Here is an 18167-nt window from a genome sequence, read left to right on the forward strand (position 1 = left end):
CACTACGACATCGCAAGCCGATGGTAGCGATGCCGAGCGCGATAGTCCCCGGCCCCGTCGCAGCTGCGATATCTTGTGATAGCTGCCATAGCGAAAATTATCGCTACGGCAACTTCACATGAACTTACCTGCCCTGCGATGTCGCTCTGGCCGGCGAACCGCCTCCTTCCTAAGGGGGCGGGTCGTGCGGCGTCACAGCGACGTCACACGGCAGGCGGCCAATAGAAGCAGGGGGGCGGAGATGAGTGGGACGTAAACATCCCGCCCACCTCCTTCCTTCCTCATTGCAGCCGGGACGCAGGTAAGGCTGCTTTCACACTACGTCTTTTTAACATGCGTCAGGAACGTTTTTTTGCTGCAAAAGCGGATCCTGCTTTTACAGCAAAAAACGTATGCTAACGCATCTGTTATTTTGCAGGATCCTGTCACTGGATGTTTAGGGGCGGGCATTGGAGTCATGTGATCGGGAGTGAGGGGAACTAAACGTGCCAGACTGGGAGCCGGCTTCTGACAGCTGCAGACGCTCGTAACCAAGGTAAACATCGGGCTTGGATACCCGATATTTATCTTGGTTACGAGTGTCTGCAGCTGCTAGGAGCAGGGCTCCCTGCACACGTTACCAACGTAAACATCGGGTAACTACGAGAAGTGGTTACCCGATATTTACCTTGGTTACGAGTGTCCGCAGCTCTCAGGTGGGAGAGAGAGGGAGGAGAGGAAGGGGGAAAGACAGAGATAGAGAGGAGGAGAGAGAGACAGATCACACGAGACTGGTTCTGGGCATGCTCAGTACAAAAGCAGGATCCTGTTACAACGCAACTCAACGCATTCTGCTAGGCAGGATCCAGCGCTCATTGAAATGCATTGCAGCTCGCGGCGCAATGTGAAGGATCCTGTGAGATGCGTTATTTTGACAAAGGTAAAAAACACTACAAGTAGCGTTTTTGAAACATGTTAAAATAACGCAAAAGTACGGATCCTGTGTCTAACGCACGCAAACGCATGAGAACGCAGGTGGACGCGAGTCCATTGCAAATGCATTGAAGTGAAAACGCATTTGCACTGGATCCGTTTTTCCGCTTAAATAAACGTAGTGTGAAACCAGCCTAAGGCGATGTTCCTCGCTCCTGCGGCTTCACACACAGCGATGTGTGCTGCCGCAGGAACGCGGAACGACATCGTAACATCGGTCCTTCCGAAATTATGGAAATGACCGACACTACACCGATCATACGATTTCGACGCTTTTGCGTTCGTTAATCGTAGTAAAAAGGATTCACATACTGCGATGTCGACAGCGACGCCGGATGTGCGTCACTTTTGATGTGACCCCACCGACATCGCACCTGCGATGTCGTAGTGTGCAAAGTACCCCTAAGAGTACTATGCCTTTAAACAATATGGGACAGCCGATATGATGATGTCATGTCTTTGGAAGCTTCTGATAGGTTTATTGGCAACATCTGAGTTAATTGCAGACACACCTGTGGGTGTATTTTAATTGACACCTGAAGCACACTGCTTCTTTATGAAGCATCATGGGAAAGTCAAAAGAAATCAGCCAAGATCTCAGGAAGAGAATTGTGGACTTGCATAAGTCTGGTTCATCCTTGGGTGCAATTTCCAGATACCTGAAGGCACTTCGTTCATCTGTACAAACAATTATACGCAAGTACAAACAAGATGGGAATGTCCAGCCGTCATACTGCTCAGGAAGGAGACAGGTCCTGTGTACCAGAGATGAATGTGCTTTGGTCAGACATGTGCATATCAACCCAAGAACAAAAGCAAAAGACCTTGTGAAGATTCTGGAGGAAGCTGGCAAGATTGTGTCATTATCCACACTGAAATGAGTACTGTATCAACATGGGCTGAAAGGCCACTCTGCCAGGAAGAAGATGTTACTCCAAAAGAAACATAAAAAAGCCAGATTAATGTTTTCAAATGCACACAGGAACAAATACCTTATTTTTTGGAGACATCATGTGGTCTGATGAAACTAAAATGTGGGGAAAGGTCAAAGACCACACGCACATGTGCATTACCATACTGTGTTCTGCCCTCAGCAGGGCAGAGAGAAGTGCAAGGGCGCAGGAGCACAATGGCAGCCTCTGTGTGGATGACGCAGGATGTGTCAGCCACACAAAAGAGGGAAGGAGGACGGCAATGGAAGGAAGAGAGGAGGCGCCGGACTGAGACCAGGGACACCCTTGGACCCGACTGCTCCGCAGGTGAGTATAATAAAAGCTGTTTTTTATATTGTACACAGTGGCCTGGGATCTTATATACAGTATTCTAGAATGCTTTATATGAGAGTTTACTGGTAGTGGCCGCAGCTTAAAGGGGAAAAACCTGTTGACAGGTTCCTTTTAACAAACCAGTTTCAGATCCACATGGAAAATATTGCCAATCATTCACGCAATGGCAACCTTATTATCAGGCAAGGCGCAAAGAGGTGTGCCTCTCCTTGTGTGCCTCGCCACAAATCTTACTCTAGTCTGGGACTGGAGTAAGATTTGTGATGTAAAGAACGCCACAGCTCATCATTTTTGCTACATTTTTTCACATGGAAAAAATTGCAGCGTTTCACAGCAGCAGCAAAATAAATGAGATTTCTAAACTCTCATTCACACAGTATGTTTTGTTTTGCATATTTTGAGCTGCGGCATGTATTTATTTGTTTAAATTGCTGCATGTCACCTCTTGTAGCATTTTTTTGCTGCAATATTTTAACCATTCAGTTGAATGGAAGAACCAAGATTTAATCCAACCCACCCCAAAAAAATGCTTCAAAGTCACATAAAAAAACCTGCATGATGTATGTCTAGTGTACCACCCCGTGGGCTCGGCTGCGACCGCCGAGCCGCTCGGATCCGTGCTCGCACTACGGGTGGTGGCTCGAGCCTCTCAAGGACCCGGGGGTCACGTCGCTCTGTAAGGGAGTTGGCGCTACACGCGGGGATTTGGGTGTTTGGTTTCAAATGATAATTCGTGACGCCACCTACGGGTTGTGGTGATTGTAGACACCACCGCTGCGGTGAAGGTATGGGGACCCCCGGGAGCGGTGTAGTAGCGCAGCTAGGTGTTGACCCCTCCGTGGGTAGGGGATGTTGGTCCCGGGGTCCGGCGGGCCAGGGCCCGGGTGCAGGGTATAGTGTTGCGGTGCAGCGTGGCGTGGTGCCTGATGGCACTGGTGTAGTCACTCTGACACAAGACACTGGAGTCACTGGTAAACCAAACGGAGTGATGAACGGGGCCCGCTGACTGCAGCTTTTCCCAGATTAGGTTGGTGGTGTCCGCCTTTCTCTTGCACCTGTGTGTGTGAATCTTGACTCCTGTGCCTAGACACCGGTAGTCAGCTCCCCCACGTGTATCTGTCATAGGAGCCTGTTTGCCCGCAGAAACTGGCCCTTTGGATCTCTTGCCCTTGGCGGTGGCACTTATCCGGAATGGTTGGGCTGTTGTCTTCAATTGGGACTTAGGTGGGAATGAACCCCTGAGGTCCAGGACGCAATCAGTTAATTTGACTATGTTGGTGGCTTCTAGCCTAGTTCGGGATCTGAGTACCCTGCCTGGTGCTCCGGTATCCAGTTGGCTCCCCGGTTCGGTTCCGGCGGGCCACTACCCTGTCCCGGTCCCTTACGGTTCCATCGGTCGGTTTCCCGGTCTCCTGCAGGCGGCCACTACCGTCTGCCTCCTTGCCAGTGGTGACTGGGCTACGACCCAGCCACCTGGTAGTCTCTGGGCAGCCTGGACACAGGACTGCCCGTGAACTTGTCTGCTCTACACTCGTACTTGAACTTGACTCTTCCAGAGCCTGAGCTAGACTACTTGGGTTCCCGCCTCCAGGCCTGTGAACGCCTCGGTGGGTAGAACCAACCGCCTGGCTCCAACCCCCTGGTGTGGACATCAAACCTGGAGGGTGGTGACAAGGCTTTTAAGTTTGACTGATGTTACCTAACTGGGAGAGGGGTGTGGTGTTGTGTGAGACTACCTGGGAAGACCTGACTAGTCCAGGGCATCACAGTAGCACCCATGAACCCCTCAGGGAACTACTAGGTACTGCATCCTGACAAAGGTGCAGGGCCTACCCCCAGGGACCTGGAAACCCAGTGCCAGTACCAACAACATACATAACATCCCCAGTTTCGCACTCCCCATTAGGGATGACTGACTAGTCCGGGACCCAATGGATGGCCATTTAGAGGCGGAGCCAGTCCAGTCCACTAGAAAGCAACCCGGTGGGAGGGGACAAACAGACACAGACAGATACTCAGACGGAGGAGTCTGGTAGTCACAGTTGAAGGGGACGGACTTATCTGCAGACGGGGTCGTGTAGAGGTGACCCAGGTGACAGGGAGAGTGGTTGCCAGGGACGGTACAGCCAGGTACCTCTGGAACCAGAGCACCGACGGGGCACAGGGCCCTAGGTCAGGCGACAGCTTCAGGCAACCTGACAAATACCTGCACTGTGAGGGGACCTTCACGGACCTCACTGACCCAAAGAATCCGGGGGCACCAGCAGTAAAGATTGATCCAGGGACGGAACAGAACACCGACCCTACAGGTTCGCACTGCCCGCCGTACGGATGAGACTGCCGACAGACAGTAAGGGACCCACAAACGCTCCAAGCTACGGGGTCCCACCAACCAGTGAGAGCTGCCGGGGAAAGAGACTATCAGGTCACCACACCAACACTGGGACAAAAGGGACCAGGGGTCTGAACCAGCCGTTCTCAAGGCCACAGTTCGACATCACTGTGATTAAACAGAAGTTGCACTGCATCCCCACCGTGTGGTCTCCCTTCTTTCTGCGACGGACCCCAACCACTCTCTCCCTGGGGCCAAGCCCTACTTGCGGAGGGCTTACCATTTAGGCTGCCGTCACCATCAGCCCCAGGAGGTAACAGACTGTGAAGCGGTGGTTCTGTCACCATAACCGCAACCCGCAAGTGGCGTCATAATACAAACTCTTTCACTCCCCTGTATATAACCCCTTTTAAAAAGCGTCCCTAGGGTCAAGGAACCGGGCATCGGCCATTATACAACCGTGACACAGCATCCCCATACATATATGGCCCGGGACAAAGTACCCCATAGCCCTGGGCGACACATATGCAGCTTTTCTTTCCAGCATTCTGCATTTTTCATGCAGAAATAAAGGCAGCAATAAAAGCAGTGTGAACATTCCTTAAAGGGAATCTGTCACGTGGAAAAATGCTATTATCCTGCAAAATGGGGTTAATCTGCAGGTTAATTGCATTCTAAACATGCCTGGTGCCTTCCCAGGGTCGGACTGGGGTATCTGGGGCCCACCAGGAGAATTGACTCTAGGGGCCCAACCTACAGCTATATGCAAATACCCGTTAGCCATTATATCCTTAGGGTACGTGCCCACGAGCAGGACTCACTGCTTCATGGACGCAGTGAGTCCTGACCTGCAGGTCCACAACTCTATAGAGAGAAAATGTGTCCTCCGTACACAACACAATCCACCGTACCAAAACCAATACCACCATATACAAGGGAAAAATACTGCCACACCGTGACCAGACCACATATTACCACCACATAGTGGCCGAATACAACCTCATACAAGGGAGAAATACCACCCCACCATGACCAGACAACATATTACCACCACATAGTAACCCAATACAACCACATATAAGGGAGAAATACCGCCATACTGTGACCAGACCACATAGTGACCAAATAATACCACATACAATGGAAAAATACCACCACTCCATAACCAGACAACATATTACCACCACATAGTGACCGAATAGAACCACATACAAGAGTCAAATATCAACACCCCATGACCAGACCACATAGTGACCGAATAATACTACAATAAGGATCATGAATAAAAACCAAGTTCAGAGACGTTGTCAGTAGTTTTATAAAATAAAAGAACAATTTACATTTTACTCAAAAATATAAAGAGAAAAATCAGAAAAACAACATTTTGCAGTGGTCTCTTAATTTTTGCCAGAGCTGTATATATAGAGTACACCACTAATAAATGACAATGAAAAAACTTTATTAAACACCACACATGTTATAAGTATACAAATAAAACCATTTAAAAATCACGGGATATGTAACCCCCCAATAAGACCATCAGCCACAATACAAACAATGTGAAAAACTGGAACCCCAGTAAAGTCAACAATGCTGAAAAATGAACAATACTAGTGGCGTTAGCCCCCAGGCATTGTAAGGCTGCTTTTACACTTGCGTTGTTTTGCATCAGTTGCAATCTGTCGCCTTGAGGAAATACGGTATGCAGGATTCCGTTTTTTCCCCCATAGACTTGTATGGAAGATGCACGACGGACTGTGGAATGACTGAACGTCGGGCGGTAGGAACGCTTTTTGAGCGTCGGAATTCGTTTGTTTTCACTGCGCATACTCAGCGGTGGCGGCTATTGTGAACGATCAGCTGATCGGCCGGCTTTAGTGAACGACCAGCTGATCGGCTGGCTATTGTGAACGACCAGCTGATCGGCCGGCTATAGTGAACGACCAGCTGATCGGCCGGCTATTGTGTACGACCAGCTGATCGGCCGGCTATTGTGAACGACCAGCTGATCGGCCGGCTATTGTGAACGACCAGCTGATCGGCCGGTTATTGTGAACGATCAGCTGATCGGCCGGCTATTGTGAACGATCAGCTGATCGGCCGGCTTTTGTGAACGACCAGCTGATCGGCCGGCTATTGTGAACGATCAGCTGATCGGCCGGCTATTGTGAACGACCAGCTGATCGTTCACAATAGCCGGCCGCCGGGCGATCAGCTGATCGTTAACAGATTGCATACTGCCAAACTGGTTACAAATTGGCTTAAAGATAACGAAGTCAATGTTTTAGAATGGCCATCATAAAGCCCTGACCTCAATGCTATTGAAAATTTATGGGCAAAGCTGAACAGGCAGGTGCCCACCCAAAAGCTTTCCTGCCCCTCTGTGTATAGCACTATGGTCTCTGTGTTTAGCTCACAGAGGGTTGCCTTCACTGATACATTGACACAACCAGGGGCAGACATCTTGTTGGTGCAGCCTGTCCGGCCACACAGGGGCCCAAAAGGTTGGGCTGCTCATTTATACCTCCAAAGAAGGAGGAATTGGGTAATAAGATGGGCTCATATAATGGGCCCATGTATTGTTCTTGAACAGGGGCCCTTTCCTGTCTGTGTCCGCTTCTTTTACGTTCCTAGTCAGCAGATTCCGGACTATCAACATCCCAGAAGAATGGGATTGACAGTTTTTTTCATGCCTCTATATTGCCGCCGGTGCTGAATACCTGGATAATACCCTGGAATCCCCTCACTGTATCAGGCAGAGTTTATTTGCTCTGGGGCCTCATCTATATTCAGGATTTCCCTGGATCTGTCTCAAGAATGTTCTCATTTCCTATATCCTCACCTGCTGGAAATCTCTGCCATCCACCGGCAGATCCTTCATCTTCATTCCAAGTCCTCATTTTATACCGTTTCATCCTAAAGTTCACTATCTTCTATTTCTCCCCCGCTTCTTCCACCTTCTGCGTTTTTGATACAATCTCTTCTGTCCTCACCTTCTGTCGACTTTTGTAGAAGATTACGAATGACTACTTTCTCCGTCTCGCCGCTCTGCCCCCTCCCACCTACTTGTTGAGGCTTATACTTCTTAATGACCCCTATGTAAAGTTTACACGGCTCGGAATATGCTTGGACTAACTTTTAAAATGTCATCTCTCCTGTAATAAAAGCGAGAAGCCACTGCAGCCTTTCGTGAGGAAATCTTGGTCTGGTAGCTCGAGGCGGTGTCTGGTAACGAGGCGGCGGCCATGCACAGGCGTGTATATATATATATATATATGTGTGCCCTTTACCAGTACGACAAGTGGGGGGAGGGGGTGAATCAGAGCCGACTTGTCCTACGCGTTCTGGAGCCGTTATTACAGGTAATTCCTGTCGGACATGAACGATGTGGTGATGTCAGCTCATCACGCACCATTTCCTCCCAGCCGACACCTGGCGCGTGGTGTTTAAGTGGCATCTCACTCACTGTCAAAGCAATCTAGCATTCTCATTTCCTTTTGTGCGAGCGAACTGACCTCAGGATCCTCGAAGAGATTAACGCGCCTTCTGTCAACTTTGTGGGCTTTTTTTCTCCCTCTTTATAGTCAATGACAACTGCAGGCTCATAGAAAAATGATGGTATAGAGAAGTCTATAAGAGGATACAAAGCGACAAGTACTACTCACTACTCACTTACCATGTCCAGCAATGAAAACAACAAATGATAGTAGGAATATTTCTAAATAGAGTTTAAAGTGACAGACCATTAGTTTACAATTTATTCATATTATACCTCTATATTACTCTGCCAACCATGCCGGCCGCAGGAGGACATTTCTGGATTGCAGAAGCTGTCCCACTGTTTGTTAAGTTTGTGGGTATACCCTGATTTTAGCTGTATCTGCGTCTTCGGGACACAGAAACAGTTAAAGGCATCATTTATTCTCAATTTTGGAGTAAAATCTGGATTCCATGAAGACAAACTCATTGATATAGGAGAGGACAGTTAGTGCTCATAAACTTCTATGGAAGAGGAAAGAGATGGAGGCCGACAAATATTCGGCTGCAAGTTCTCCAGAAATGACAGCTACATTTCTCCATAGAATTATTGACACAGGAGGACAAGAGTATTGCGTGCAAAGATTTTAAAATCTTATTATACAAAAGTGGATCACAAACAGCCATGTAATAAAAGCATCATGTAAAAAAAAAGCGGGAAGCGGAGTGTGACCGAGTAGATAGCCAGTAACAGATATGATCCATCCACATACAGAAATTAGAATAGCTGGAATGGAGGAAGGTATAAACACAATTGCAATAAAGTGAGTATATGTACTGTGTATATATATATATATATATATATATATATATATATATATATCATGCATATGTAGCGCCCCTGAATTCAGGGAGCCACAAGGTACTGCATCCCCACCAGGATGCAGGGCCTACCCCCAGGGACCCAGAAGACCGGTGCTGGTAACAACAAAAACATTACAGTTAATCCTTGTTTTCCCCAATTCCCCCATAGACTGGTACCAGACTAGGGTTGGACCAATGGATGGCCACCTAGAGGTGGAACCAATCCAGTCCACTAGACGACCAGGTGGGAGGGGCAGACAGTGGACGAAAAGTCAGTAAGTCAGCGACAGAGCGAGATGAAGGACTGTCAAGAGTGTAACAGTGACCTGAGGGCCCAGGCGGTTGGTTGCCGGTGGAGTACGGTGGAATACTCCTGGAATCACGCACCAACGGGGTACAAAATCCTAGGTCAGGCAAAAGCTCCAGGCAGACCTGATAAAATCTGCACAGTGAGGGGACCATCAAGGACCTCACTGACCTTGAAGTTCAGGACTCAGTAACAACAGGAGAACCGGGGACAGGACTAGAGACTCCAACTGCATAGGGTTCACGCTACCGTTATACGGACTGCTGTAAGAGACAACCAGGAGGGGACCCCCAGCCGCTCCAAGCCATGGGGACCCACCAACCAAAGACAGGTGCAGGGGAAAGAAGCCACCAGGTCACTAAACCGGAACTAGGACTAAAGAGACCTGCGGTTAAGACCAGCTGTCCTCAGGTGACAAGTTACCAGCTTACTGTGAGTAAAGGAACGAGTTACACTGAACTTCCGTTGTGGTCTACCTTCTTTCAACACCCACCTGCATCGCCTATCCTCTAGGGCCTGGCCCTGCTTGTGGAGGACCTAACACCCAAGCTGCCACTAACACCAGCACCAGTAGCAAGAACTGTGCAGCGGCGGCTTCATCCACATAGCCGCAAACCTCAAGTGGCGTCACGTGTGAACATTTATCCAAACTCCCATGTAAATATACAGTTAGGTCCAGAAATATTTGGACAGTGACACAATTTTCGCGAGTTGGGCTCTGCATGCCACCACATTGGATTTGAAATTAAATCTCTACAACAGAATTCAAGTGCAGATTGTAACGTTTAATTTGAAGGTTTGAACAAAAATATCTGATAGAAATTGTAGGAATTGTACACATTTCTTTACAAACACTCCACATTTTAGGAGGTCAAAAGTAATTGGACAAATAAACCAAACCCAAACAAAATATTTTTATTTTCAATATTTTGTTGCGAATCATTTGGAGGCAATCACTGCCTTAAGTCTGGAACCCATGGACATCACCAAACGCTGGGTTTCCTCCTTCTTAATGCTTTTCCAGGCCTTTACAGCCGCAGCCTTCAGGTCTTGCTTGTTTGTGGGTCTTTCCGTCTTAAGTCTGGATTTGAGCAAGTGAAATGCATGCTCAATTGGGTTAAGATCTGGTGATTGACTTGGCCATTGCAGAATGTTCCACTTTTTTGCACTCATGAACTCCTGGGTAGCTTTGGCTGTATACTTGGGGTCATTGTCCATCTGTACTATGAAGCGCCGTCCGATCAACTTTGCGGCATTTGGCTGAATCTGGACTGAAAGTATATCCCGGTACACTTCAGAATTCATCCGGCTACTCTTGTCTGCTGTTATGTCATCAATAAACACAAGTGACCCAGTGCCATTGAAAGCCATGCATGCCCATGCCATCACGTTGCCTCCACCATGTTTTACAGAGGATGTGGTGTGCCTTGGATCATGTGCCGTTCCCTTTCTTCTCCAAACTTTTTTCTTCCCATCATTCTGGTACAGGTTGATCTTTGTCTCATCTGTCCATAGAATACTTTTCCAGAACTGAGCTGGCTTCATGAGGTGTTTTTCAGCAAATTTAACTCTGGCCTGTCTATTTTTGGAATTGATGAATGGTTTGCATCTAGATGTGAACCCTTTGTATTTACTTTCATGGAGTCTTCTCTTTACTGTTGACTTAGAGACAGATACACCTACTTCACTGAGAGTGTTCTGGACTTCAGTTGATGTTGTGAACGGGTTCTTCTTCACCAAAGAAAGTATGCGGAGATCATCCACCACTGTTGTCATCCGTGGACGCCCAGGCCTTTTTGAGTTCCCAAGCTCACCAGTTAATTCCTTTTTTCTCAGAATGTACCCGACTGTTGATTTTGCTACTCCAAGCATGTCTGCTATCTCTGTGATGGATTTTTTTCTTTTTTTCAGCCTCAGGATGTTCTGCTTCACCTCAATTGAGAGTTCCTTAGACCGCATGTTGTCTGGTCACAGCAACAACTTCCAAATGCAAAACCACACACCTGTAATCAACCCCAGACCTTTTAACTACTTCATTGATTACAGGTTAACGAGGGAGACGCCTTATGAGTTAATTGCAGCCCTTAGAGTCCCTTGTCCAATTACTTTTGGTCCCTTGAAAAAGAGGAGGCTATGCATTACAGAGCTATGATTCCTAAACCCTTTCTCCGATTTGGATGTGAAAACTCTCATATTGCAGCTGGGAGTGTGCACTTTCAGCCCATATTATATATATATAATTGTATTTCTGAACATGTTTTTGTAAACAGCTAAAATAACAAAACTTGTGTCACTGTCCAAATATTTCTGGCCCTGACTGTAACCCCTTTTAAAAAGCACCCACGGCACGGAACTGGACAATGGCAACCAAGTGACATTTCCCCAGTTATACACCGCCCGGGACCGAGTACCCCATAACCCTGGGCGACATATGTATACATATATATACATACAGTATATATGTATATATACCGGAACTACCCTCCGCTAACCCTTTCACTAGTGCACGCACCACCGCCACTCAGTTATCTCCACAGTCTCCTCCGTAGAATGGAGTTAGAGATGGTGGTAGGTGCATGGGCTGATTCTGGCGCCATTTTATTGAAGACATCACAATAGCAATGCGCATGTGCTGCCAATCGTGGCAATGGCAGCGCCGGCGCAAAATTGAAATAAAGAACAGGCAAGGCAGGAGGAGGAATCATTACAGGGGAACCAACCCACTTCTCACCCAAATGCCCAAGCCACGACACCAATGACATCATTTCTGAAGGTTTGAACAAGGATTATTCTGCAATAAAGCTTTGGATTTCTTATCAAACGGTAGCATATTAATCAGCATCCTAGCGCCATTATGGCCATGCCTTTAGTTTATAGGGCAAAAACCTGCTGGTTGGTTCCCTTTAAATACAGAAAATCTAAAAACACACGTAACCCACCCATGACTGCATCATAAAGCTTTGTCAAAGCCAAATACCTGGAAGCAACAAAAACAATGCAGCTGTCATGATTTGCCTCCCTATCCACATGGCTAGGGGGCGGAGCCTTCACTTAGGCCTCACTTCCGGCCCCTGGATGGCTTAAAAGCTGACAGTTCCAGTGAACCAGCGCCGGCTAGAAGCTTAGCTCTGCTTTGCCTTTGATTGCTGGTCCTGTGAGTGATATCCTGATCTGTCTGTTCCTGTGCCCCCGTGCCCTTGTCTGTGTTCTGTCCCCTGGTCGTCCCTCCTGTCCTGTGTCCCCCCTCCTATTCCCCACTCGGTTGCTTCCTCCGGGACTGACCTTAGCCTGACTTTGACTTCGCTTCTGCTTGCTCCTCCGGTCCTGCTTCTGCCCGTACAGTGTTTGACCCAGCCTGTCCGACTATTCCTCACATACCCTGCAGTTCTGCCTCTCAGCTGTGGTGATTAGGCAGTGCATGAGAACACTGTGCATTTCCTTCCTGGTTCTCATTGCTCTGTGTAGTGTCGTCTGCTGCAGAGCTCTGGCTCCCCCTGGTGGCAGCATTACAGCAGCTTTATTTAAAGCACAACATACCAAAAAGAGACAAAAACCTTAGTATCACAAACGAGATTAAAACATAAGTAAACTAATTTAAATAAAATGTGCACAAATTCTGCAACATCAGAAGCTCAGGAAATACCGTACTCATGGTAACGTAACCTAAAAGATTCTATTTTGTAAAGTAAAACTTTCTATATTTTTTCACCTTCTATACATTACATTGAGCTTTTATTCTCCATGTTCGCGGTTCCTGCGATTGACAATGCCTGTTCTGTCGCTCATTCAATATCATGAAGGACAGCGTTTTCAATACACTGCAGAACTTATTGGGACTGGGTGATAATAAACTAAAACTATAGAATCATCTTATTCTAACAACATAATATAATCATATACAGTATTGTTGGGATTTTTATGAGATTTGTACCCTGTAGGTAGGAGACGATGAATCGGCCGTCCATATTTGGAGGTTTTGAAAAGCCTTATTTTATATAGTACAATACGGTCAGGGACATTGCTGACGAATGTGACAACTCAGATAATCAGAAGCAAGAAATGTAAATGGAGGAATTATAGTTAGATAGTGTCAATCAGCTGCTCACCCAACGTAAAGGCAAACTCCATCTGGAAGCTGTACTGTCCCCTATAAAGTAGTGGAGGAGGGATACTGTTAACGGGGAATTTTTAAGCCTCACATTTTATACCCACAACCTTTAAAAAAAATTAGGTGCATCTAACTTCACCTGGGGATTTGTTTAAGCACCACTCCAAGGTTTGTTTTTTTTCAGCACTGGAGTGGTGCTTTAAGTCTCCTGCCCTCTATCTTATAATCACCTACCACCATCTTCATCTGTTTCCAGTGTCTCCTTAGTTGGTCTCCAGCAATTTGTGACCTGCCGGCAGCTCCAGTGTTTCATGGAGAAGCCGGTGGTCAAAATTCAACAAAAGTCTATGAGAGCCTCGTTCTGGGCTCAGTGTGGCTCTCATAGACTTTCATTGGCAGCTTGTGACGTAACTTCTGACTTACCGCAGAAGTTACAGGCACAAGATTGCGTCGTGGGACTGGAGTGGTGGCAAAAATTGTTGAAGCCACCAGAGGAAAAGTATAAGTATGGGGACAGCATGCCAGCGCTGTAAAGAAGTAAGCAAAAATGCTGAAGTGATGCTTTAAGAGATCTGCATCTCTTAAAGGGAATTTATAATCAGAAAATGGTTTATTATTTGCCTCAGGTTAAATTAATTTAAAAGAAAAAAAAAAGAATTTTTTCATAAAAAAAATAAATTTTATATATATATATATATATATATACATATATAATCTAATTTTCACATTAACCATTAAGACTAATACTAGTTTTCTACCTGTTCTTCACCTGGGCAATGACAGCAATAAACTGACAGCATTTGTTTGTATAAAACTGTTATTTCATCATGCTCAGTCTGGGAAAAGGTCATAGTGAAGGAGGAGATGGAGAAGGTGAGCTGTAACAGGGCCGGCGTCAGCACTCGACACACCCGGGCAAATGCCTGGGCCCAGGGCTGCCGCGGAGGCCCACTCACTGTGGCAAGAGTGGTATACCGCCAATTGCGGCAGTACATACCACCGCTAGTCAGGGGGCCCGGTGCCAGTGCTGTCACTGGCCACCACCCAGCTGAGGATTGCACTTTCAATTGTATCGGCTTCGCAGTTGCCGATACAATTAAAAGCAATGATGAGATGGAGCAGCGCGCTGCGCCTCTAATCATTCTCCCGCTGTGCCTGTTTGCGCTCTGACTGCTCAGCAGTGGAGTGCGATGATGTCAACACTGCTTGCCTGCAGTGAGTGCTGAGAGGTCAGAGCGACAGAGCAGTGGACACGCTGAGGAGACTGGAGCAGTGGGGGAATGTGTAGTGAGTATAAGTATGTATTCAATCACGGTGGCCAGAAGACTATGGGGGTGCATTAAATGATATGGTAGCTTTATACTACATGAAGGTGCCTAATGCTATCTGGGTCTGCATTGTGCTATATGTGGGCTGTATACTACATGAAGGTGGGTAATGTTATCTGGATCTGCATTGTGCTATATGTGGGCTGTATACTACATGAAGGTGCCTAATGCTATCTGGGTCTGCATTGTGCTATATGTGGGCTGTATACTACATGAAGGTGGGTAATGTTATCTGGATCTGCATTGTGCTATATGTGGGCTGTATACTACATGAAGGTGCCTAATGCTATCTGGGTCTGCATTGTGCTATATGTGGGCTGTATACTACATGAAGGTGGGTAATGTTATCTGGATCTGCATTGTGCTATATGGAATCTGTATACTATTTGAAGGTGCCTAATGCCATCTGGGTATGCATTGTGCTATATGCAGGCTGTATACTACATGACGGTTGCTAACGCTATCTGGGTCTGCATTGTGCTACATGGGGGCTGTATACTACATGAGGGTGCATAATGCTATATGGGTCTGCATTGTGCTATATGGGGGCTGTATACTACATGAGGGTGGGTAATGCTATATGGGGCTGCATTGTGCTATATGGGGGCTGTATACTACATGAAGGTGCTTAATGGTATATGGGTGCTGTATACTACATGAGGGTGGATAATGCTATGCTGGGCTACATTGTACAAATGGGGCTGCATAGTGCTCTATGGGGCTATATATTTCATGAGGGTGCAAAATGATATATGGGGGCTGCATTGTGCTATATGGGGGCTGCATTGTGCTATATGGGGGCTGCATAATGCTATATGGGGCTGAATAATGTTAACTGGGGCTGCTTAATGTTATATGGGGTTGCATAGTGCTATATGGAGGCTGCATAATGCTATATGGGGCTGCATCATGTAATATGGGGGCGGCATAATGCTATATGTGGGCTGCATAGTGCTATATGGGGGCTGCATAATGCTATATGTGGGCTCCATAGTTCTATATGTGGGCTGCATAATGCAATGTGCAGGACTATGGGGGCTTCATAACACTATATGGAGAAATATTGGGGCTGCATACTACTATACTCCCAGAGTTGTATATCCCCTCCACGCCAGTACTGTATACCCCCCAGAGCTGTATATTCCTCCACCCCAGTGCTGTATACCCCCTCAGAGCTCTATGTCCCTCCACCCCAGTGCTGTATACCCCCCAGAGCTGTATGTCCCCCCTCCAGTGCTGTATAACCCAGAGCTGCATGTCACACCCCATCCCAGAGCTGTTTGTTCCCCCACCCCATTGCTGTATACCCCCAGATCTGTAAGGCCCTTCCCCAGAGCTGTATAGTCCACCCACCCCAGAGCCACTGCCCCCCTCTAGAGCTGTATGCCCCCTCTGGAGCTGTATGCCCCCTATTGCTGTATACCCCTTTCTTCAGTAATATGTATGCCCCCCAGTAATGTGTATGTCCCCAGTCTCTCCTGTGATGTGTGTACAGCAGTGTCAGTGTGCTCTATGTGCAGCCATGTCTGTTAGTGATGGCCACCAATCAGCATGGCACAGACACATGCCCAGGAGGATACGACTTTAGGGTGCTTTACACGCTGCGACATCGCTAACGATATATCGTCGGGGTCACGTCGTTAGTGACGCACATCCGCCGCCGTTAGCGACATCGCAGCGTGTGACACCAATGAGCGATGATCAACAAGCGCAAAAATGTGAAAAATCGTTGCTCGTTGACACGTTGTTCATTTCCTTAATATCGTTGCTGCTGCAGATACGATGTTGTTTGTCGTTCCTGCGGCAGCACACATTGTATGTGTGACACCGCAGGAACGACGAACATCTCCTTACCTGCGTCCACCGGCAATGCGGAAGGAGGTGGGCGGCATGTTCCGGCCGCTCATCTCCGCCCCTCCGCTTCTAGTGGACGGCTGCCGTGTGACGTTGCTGTGACGCCGCACGTACCGCCCCCTTAGAAAGGAGGTGGTTCGCCGGCCACAGCGACGTCGCAGGGAAGGTAAGTATGTGTGACGGGTGTTAGCGATGTTGTGCGCCACCGGCAGCGATTTGCCCGTTACGCACAACCGACGGGGGGAGGGTGCGCTTGCTAGCAATATCGATACCGATATCGCAGCGTGTAAAGTACCCTTTAGTCTAAATTTATGTCTATTTATAAATGTTTTTGTGCATTTCTCTTTAAATATGTATGTGTACGTATGCCTGTTAGTGTATATATCTGTGCATGTCTATGTGTGGATGGGGCCCACTGAGACTCTTTCGTCAGAAGCCCACAAAAACCTGGAGCCGGCCCTGAGCTGTAACTTCACCTATTATAAATGGTGGATCCTTTTTTATCTACTATATATAAAGTTGTTATTATAGTCATTGTACAGGAGGGGGAGGAGGTGACCTGTAACATCATCTATTGTGAATGGTGAATCCTGTGTTATCTAATATATGTAAATGTGTTAGCAATCATTGTGCAGGAGGGGGTGGAGGTGAGCTGCGACATCACACATTATGAAATGATTCCTTTTTATCTACTATATATTTAGAGTTGTTATTAACCTTGCCGATTATTATGACTCATTCAGACGTCAGTTTTTCTCATATGGGTTCTAAGCGTGGTTTTTATGGATAGAACTCGTACCCATTATAGTCTATTGTCCGCACAAATTCACAGTGACCTGTTTGATCTTGACCCGATTGTAGAATCAAAATCTCCAATGGATCTGTGAAATATCTGAATGGCACACAGATGCCAACCATGTGAAATCATTTTGAGGGGAAAAACAAAAATAACAAAACTAAGATAATATGGTTGCATAAGTGTGAACACCCTCTTATAATTGGAGATGTGTTTGTGTTCAGAATTAGACAATGTTGTACATGGCTGCTTTCATTTATAGCAATTTTGAGTAATCCCATATAAAGTTTAGCTGTTCTAGTAGGATTTTCTTGACATTTTCTTAATTGCATTTTGCAGCAAACGTAATGGTCCATAAACAGCTTACAACACAGCAAAGGCCCCATCATGTCCCCATTTTGGCATTATTGTCTCCATCATTGCGCCATCCTGGTATATGTCCCCATCCTGGTATACATAGCCCTATCATGGTATGTATGGTGCCATCCTGATATATATGGCCCCATCATATCCCCATCCTGGTGTATATAGCTTCATCATGTCCCCATCCTGGTATATATAGCCCCATAATATTCCATCCTGGTATATATTGCCCCATCATGTCTCATCTTGGTATGTAGCCCCATCTTAATATATGTCCGCATCCTGACCACATTCTGGTATATAGTCCCATCTTAGTATATGTCCCTATCTTGGCCACATCCTGCTATATAGCCCCATACTAATATATGTCCTCATCCTGGTACATAGCTTCATCATGTCCCCATCCTGGTATATATGGCCCCATCATGTCCACATCCTGGCATATAGCCCCATCCTAGTATATGTCCCCATCCTGGCAAC

Source organism: Anomaloglossus baeobatrachus, chromosome 5 (assembly GCF_048569485.1).
Source record: "Anomaloglossus baeobatrachus isolate aAnoBae1 chromosome 5, aAnoBae1.hap1, whole genome shotgun sequence".
NCBI lineage: Eukaryota > Metazoa > Chordata > Amphibia > Anura > Aromobatidae > Anomaloglossus > Anomaloglossus baeobatrachus.